Source organism: Astyanax mexicanus, chromosome 3 (genome assembly GCF_023375975.1).
Source record: "Astyanax mexicanus isolate ESR-SI-001 chromosome 3, AstMex3_surface, whole genome shotgun sequence".
NCBI classification, from domain to species: Eukaryota; Metazoa; Chordata; class Actinopteri; order Characiformes; family Acestrorhamphidae; genus Astyanax; species Astyanax mexicanus.
The window spans coordinates 31,580,001-31,585,000 of record NC_064410.1 but is presented as its reverse complement, the minus strand read 5'-3'; the positions used below and the strand labels follow the sequence as shown (position 1 = coordinate 31,585,000).

General features: G+C 47.9%; 17 non-coding genes across 17 annotated transcripts; all 17 read right to left on the bottom strand.

Moving 5' to 3' along the window:
• Positions 1-133: 133 nt before the first annotated feature.
• On the bottom strand, positions 134-205 carry trnap-ugg (transfer RNA proline (anticodon UGG)). Its single transcript has one exon. It is a non-coding gene; the product is annotated as a tRNA-Pro (tRNA).
• A 245-nt stretch (positions 206-450) lies between these two features.
• trnap-ugg (transfer RNA proline (anticodon UGG)) lies at positions 451-522 on the bottom strand. Its single transcript has one exon. It is a non-coding gene; the product is annotated as a tRNA-Pro (tRNA).
• Positions 523-607: 85 nt separating this feature from the next.
• On the bottom strand, positions 608-679 carry trnap-agg (transfer RNA proline (anticodon AGG)). Its single transcript has one exon. It is a non-coding gene; the product is annotated as a tRNA-Pro (tRNA).
• A 222-nt stretch (positions 680-901) lies between these two features.
• Positions 902-973, bottom strand: trnap-agg (transfer RNA proline (anticodon AGG)). The gene has a single exon. It is a non-coding gene; the product is annotated as a tRNA-Pro (tRNA).
• An 89-nt stretch (positions 974-1,062) lies between these two features.
• On the bottom strand, positions 1,063-1,134 carry trnap-agg (transfer RNA proline (anticodon AGG)). Its single transcript has one exon. It is a non-coding gene; the product is annotated as a tRNA-Pro (tRNA).
• Positions 1,135-1,221: 87 nt separating this feature from the next.
• Positions 1,222-1,293, bottom strand: trnap-ugg (transfer RNA proline (anticodon UGG)). The gene has a single exon. It is a non-coding gene; the product is annotated as a tRNA-Pro (tRNA).
• Positions 1,294-1,571: 278 nt separating this feature from the next.
• trnap-agg (transfer RNA proline (anticodon AGG)) lies at positions 1,572-1,643 on the bottom strand. Its single transcript has one exon. It is a non-coding gene; the product is annotated as a tRNA-Pro (tRNA).
• Positions 1,644-1,896: 253 nt separating this feature from the next.
• Positions 1,897-1,968, bottom strand: trnap-ugg (transfer RNA proline (anticodon UGG)). The gene has a single exon. It is a non-coding gene; the product is annotated as a tRNA-Pro (tRNA).
• A 97-nt stretch (positions 1,969-2,065) lies between these two features.
• Positions 2,066-2,137, bottom strand: trnap-agg (transfer RNA proline (anticodon AGG)). Its single transcript has one exon. It is a non-coding gene; the product is annotated as a tRNA-Pro (tRNA).
• An 87-nt stretch (positions 2,138-2,224) lies between these two features.
• trnap-agg (transfer RNA proline (anticodon AGG)) lies at positions 2,225-2,296 on the bottom strand. Its single transcript has one exon. It is a non-coding gene; the product is annotated as a tRNA-Pro (tRNA).
• Positions 2,297-2,542: 246 nt separating this feature from the next.
• On the bottom strand, positions 2,543-2,614 carry trnap-ugg (transfer RNA proline (anticodon UGG)). Its single transcript has one exon. It is a non-coding gene; the product is annotated as a tRNA-Pro (tRNA).
• A 284-nt stretch (positions 2,615-2,898) lies between these two features.
• trnap-ugg (transfer RNA proline (anticodon UGG)) lies at positions 2,899-2,970 on the bottom strand. Its single transcript has one exon. It is a non-coding gene; the product is annotated as a tRNA-Pro (tRNA).
• Positions 2,971-3,097: 127 nt separating this feature from the next.
• On the bottom strand, positions 3,098-3,169 carry trnap-agg (transfer RNA proline (anticodon AGG)). Its single transcript has one exon. It is a non-coding gene; the product is annotated as a tRNA-Pro (tRNA).
• Positions 3,170-3,385: 216 nt separating this feature from the next.
• On the bottom strand, positions 3,386-3,457 carry trnap-agg (transfer RNA proline (anticodon AGG)). The gene has a single exon. It is a non-coding gene; the product is annotated as a tRNA-Pro (tRNA).
• A 220-nt stretch (positions 3,458-3,677) lies between these two features.
• trnap-ugg (transfer RNA proline (anticodon UGG)) lies at positions 3,678-3,749 on the bottom strand. The gene has a single exon. It is a non-coding gene; the product is annotated as a tRNA-Pro (tRNA).
• A 235-nt stretch (positions 3,750-3,984) lies between these two features.
• Positions 3,985-4,056, bottom strand: trnap-agg (transfer RNA proline (anticodon AGG)). Its single transcript has one exon. It is a non-coding gene; the product is annotated as a tRNA-Pro (tRNA).
• Positions 4,057-4,773: 717 nt separating this feature from the next.
• On the bottom strand, positions 4,774-4,845 carry trnap-ugg (transfer RNA proline (anticodon UGG)). Its single transcript has one exon. It is a non-coding gene; the product is annotated as a tRNA-Pro (tRNA).
• Positions 4,846-5,000: the final 155 nt, after the last annotated feature.

The following is a 5,000-nucleotide window of genomic DNA, read 5'->3' as shown; positions in this document are numbered from 1 at the left end:
CACACCCTAAGCGAGAATGATACCCCTAGACCAACGAACCACATCTACTTCAGCGCTCCGGACAGCCTTTTTATTATTTTTTTTTTTTTAAAAGCACCAACTAAAGGTTTAACTCGGAGAACTTCCACCAACTAGGCTCGTCCGGGATTTGAACCCGGGACCTCTCGCACCCAAAGCGAGAATCATACCCCTAGACCAACGAGCCACGTCGACTTCAGAACTCTGGACAGCCTTTTTTTTTTTTAAAGCACCAACTAAAGGATTAACTCAGAGAACTCCCACCAACTGGGCTCTTCCGGGATTTGAACCCGGGACCTCTCGCACCCAAAGCGAGAATCATACCCCTAGACCAACGAGCGACGCAGCCTTTAGCGCTCCGGACAGCCTTTTTTTTTTTTTTTTTTTTTAAAGCACCAACTAAAGGATTAACTCGGAGAACTCCCACCAACTGGGCCTGTCCGGGATTTGAACCCGGGACCTCTCGCACCCAAAGCGAGAATCATACCCCTAGACCAACGAGCCACGTCGACTTCAGTGCTCCGGACAGTCTTTTTTTTTTTTTTAAAAGCACCAACTAAAGGATTACCTCGGAGAACTTCCACCAACTGGGCTCGTCCGGGATTTGAACCCGGGACCTCTCGCACCCTAAGCGAGAATCATACCCCTAGACCAACGAGCCACATCGACTTCAGTGCTCCGGACAGTCTTTTTTTTTTTTTTTTTAAAGCACCAACTAAAGGATTGACCCGGAGAACTCCCACAAACTGGGCTCGTCCAGGATTTGAACCCGGGACCTCTCGCATCCTAAGCGAGAATCACGTCGACTTTAGCGCTCCGGAGAGCCTTTTTTTTTTTTTTAAAGCACCAACTAAAGGATTATCTCGGAGAACTCCCACCAACTGGGCTCGTCTGGGATTTGAACCCGGGACCTCTCGCACCCTAAGCGAGAATCATACCCCTAGACCAACGAGCCACGTCGACTTCAGCGCTCCGGACAGCCTTTTTTTTTTTTTTTTTTTAAAGCACCAACTAAAGGATTAACTTGGAGAACTTCCACCAACTGGGCTCGTCTGGGATTTGAACCCGGGACCTCTCGCACCCTAAGCGAGAATCATACCCCTAGACCAACGAGCCACGTCGACTTCAGCGCTCTGGACAGCCTTTTTTTTTTTTTTTTTAAAGCACCAACTAAAGGATTAACTCGGAGAACTTCCACCAACTGGGCTCGTCCGGGATTTGAACCCGGGACCTCTCGCACCCAAAGCGAAAATCATACCCCTAGACCAACGAGCCACGCCGACTTTAGAACTCTGGACAGCCTTTTTTTTTTTTTTTTTCAGTGCTCCGGACAGTCTTTTTTTTTTTTTTAAAAGCACCAACTAAAGGATTGACCCGGAGAACTCCCACAAACTGGGCTCGTCCGGGATTTGAACCGGGGACCTCTCGCACCCAAAGCGAGAATCATACCCCTAGAACAACGAGCCACGTCGACTTCAGAACTCTGGACAGCCTTTTTTTTTTTTTTTTAAAAGCACCAACTAAAGGATTAACTCAGAGAACTCCCACCAACTGGGCTCGTCCGGGATTTGAACCCAGGACCTCTCGCACCCTAAGCGAGAATCATACCCCTAGACCAACGAGCCACGTCGACTTCAGCGCTCCGGACAGTGTTTTTTTTTTTTTTTTTTTTAAAGCACCAACTAAAGGATTAACTCGGAGAACTCCCACCAACTGGGCTCGTCCGGGATTTGAACCCGGGACCTCTCGCACCCAAAGCGCGAATCACACCCCTAGACCAACGAGCCACGTCGACTTCAGCGCTCCGGACAGTCTTTCGTGTTTTTGTTTATTTAAAAGCACCAACTAAAGGATTAACTCGGAGAACTTCCACCAACTGGGCTCGTCCGGGATTTGAACCCGGGACCTCTCGCACCCAAAGCAAGAATCATACCCCTAGACCAACAAGCCACGCCAACTTCAGTGCTCCGGATAGACATTTTTTTTTTTTTTTTTTTTTTTTTTAAAGCACCAACTAAAGGATTAACTCAGAGAACTCCCACCAACAGGGCTCGTCCGGGATTTGAACCCGGGACCTCTCGCACCCTAAGCGAGAATCATACCCCTAGACCAACGAGCCACGCCGACTTTAGCGCTCCGGACAGCCTTTTTTTTTTTTTTTTAAAAGCACCAACTAAAGGATTAACTCGGAGAACTTCTACCAACTGGGCTCGTCCGGGATTTGAACCCGGGACCTCTCGCACCCTAAGCGAGAATCATACCCCTAGACCAACGAGCCACGTCGACTTCAGAACTCTGGACAGCCTTTCTTTTTTTTTTTTAAGCACCAACTATAGGATTAACTCAGAGAACTCCCACCAACTGGGCTCTTCCGGGATGTGAACCCGGGACCTCTCGCACCCAAAGCGAGAATCATACCCCTAGACCAACGAGCGAAGCAGATTTTAGCGCTCCGGACAGCCTTTTTTTTTTTTTTTTTTTAAAGCACCAACTAAAAGATTAACTCGGAGAACTCCCACCAACTGGGCTCGTCCTGGATTTGAACCCGGGACCTCTCGCACCCAAAGCGAGAATCATACCCCTAGACCAACGAGCCACGCCGACTTTAGAACTCTGGACAGCCTTTGTTTTTTTTTTTAAGTGCTCCGGACAGTCTTTATTTATTTTTTTTTTTTTAAAAGCACCAACTAAAGGATTGACCCGGAGAACTCCCACAAACTGGGCTCGTTCGGGATTTGAACCCGGGACCTCTCGCACCCTAAGCAAGAATCACACCCCTAGACCAACGAGCCACGTCGACTTCAGCGCTCCGGACAGTGTTTTTTTTTTTTTTTTTTAAAGCACCAACTAAAGGATTAACTCGGAGAACTCCCACCAACTGGGCTCGTCCGGGATTTGAACCCGGGACCTCTAGCACCCAAAGCGAGAATCATACCCCTAGACCAACGAGCCACGCCGACTTTAGAATTCTGGACAGCCTTTTTTTTTTTTTTTTCAGTGCTCCGGACAGTATTTTTTTTTTTTTTTTTTTTTTTTAAAGCACCAACTAAAGGATTAACTCGGAGAACTCCCACCAACTGGGCTCGTCCGGGATTTGAACCCGGGACCTCTCGCACCCTAAGCGAGAATCATACCCCTAGCCCAACGAGCCACTTCGACTTTAGCGCTCCGGACAGCCTTTTTTTTTTTTTTTTTAAAGCACCAACTAAAGGATTACCTCGGAGAACTTCCACCAACTAGCACCCTAAGCGAGAATCATAACCCTAGACCAACGAGCCACGTCGACTTCAACACTCCGGACAGTCTTATTTTTTTTTATTTTTAAAGCACCAACTAAAGGATTATCTCGGAGAACTTCCAACCAACTGGGCTCGTCCAGGATTTGAACCCTGGACCTCTCGCACCCTAAGCGAGAATCATACCCCTAGACCAACGAGCCACGTCGACTTCAGCGCTCCGGACAGTCTTTTTTTTTTTTTTTTTTTTAAGCACCAACTAAAGGATTACCTCGGAGAACTTCCACCAACTAGCACCCTAAGCGAGAATCATACCCCTAGACCAACGAGCCACGTCGACTTCAGTGCTCCGGACAGTCTTTTTTTTTTTTTTTTTTTTTAAAGCACCAACTAAAGGATTGACCCAGAGAACTCCCCCCAACTGGGCTCGTCCGGGATTTGAACCCGGGACCTCTCGCACCCAAAGCGAGAATCATACCCCTAGACCAACGAGCCACGACAACTTTAGTGCTCCGGACAGTCTTTTTTTTTTTTTTTTTTTTTTAAAGCACCAACTAAAGGATTGACCCGGAGAACTCCCACAAACTGGGCTCGTCCGGGATTTGAACCCGGGACCTCTCGCACCCTAAGCGAGAATCACGTCGACTTTAGCGCTCCGGACAGCCTTTTTTTTTTTTTTTTTTTTTTAAAGCATCAACTAAAGGATTAACTCGGAGAACTCCCACCAACTGGGCTCGTCCGGGATTTGAACCCGGGACCTCTCGCACCCTAAGCGAGAATCATACCCCTAGACCAACGAGCCACGTCGACTTCAGTGCTCCGGACAGCCTTTTTTTTTTTTTTAAAGCACCAACTAAAGGATTAACTCGGAGAACTTCCACCAACTGGGCTCGTCCGGGATTTGAACCTGGGACCTCTCGCACCCTAAGCGAGAATCACACCCCTAGACCAACGAGCCACGTAGACTTCAGCGCTCCGGACAGTGTTTTTTTTTTTTTTTTTTTTTTTAAAGCACCAACTAAAGGATTACCTCGGAGAACTTCAACCAACTGGGCTCGTCGGGGATTTGAACCCGGGACCTCTCGCACCCTAAGCGAGAATCATACCCCTGGACCAACGAGCCACGTCGACTTCAGTGCTCCGGACAGTCTTTTTTTTTTTTTTTTTTTTTTAAAGCACCAACTAAAGGATTGACCCGGAGAACTCCCACAAACTGGGCTCGTCCGGGATTTGAACCCGGGACCTCTCGCACCCTAAGCGAGAATCACGTCGACTTTAGCGCTCCGGACAGCCTTTTTTTTTTTTTTTTTTTTAAAGCACCAACTAAAGGATTAACTCAGAGAACTCCCACCAACTGGGCTCGTCCTGGATTTGAACCCGGGACTTCTCGCACCCTAAGCGAGAATCATACCCCTAGACCAACGAACCACGTCGACTTCAGCGCTCCGGACAGCCTTTTTTTTTTTTTTTTTTTTTAAAGCACCAACTAAAGGTTTAACTCGGAGAACTTCCACCAACTGGGCTCGTCCGGGATTTGAACCCAGGACCTCTCACACCCAAAGCGAGAATCATACCCCTAGACCAACGAGCCACGTCGACTTCAAAACTCTGGACAGCCTTTTTTTTTTTTTTAAAGCACCAACTAAAGGATTAACTCAGAGAACTCCCACCAACTGGGCTCTTCCGGGATTTGAACCAGGGACCTCTCGCACCCAAAGCGAGAATCATACCCCTAGACCAACGAGC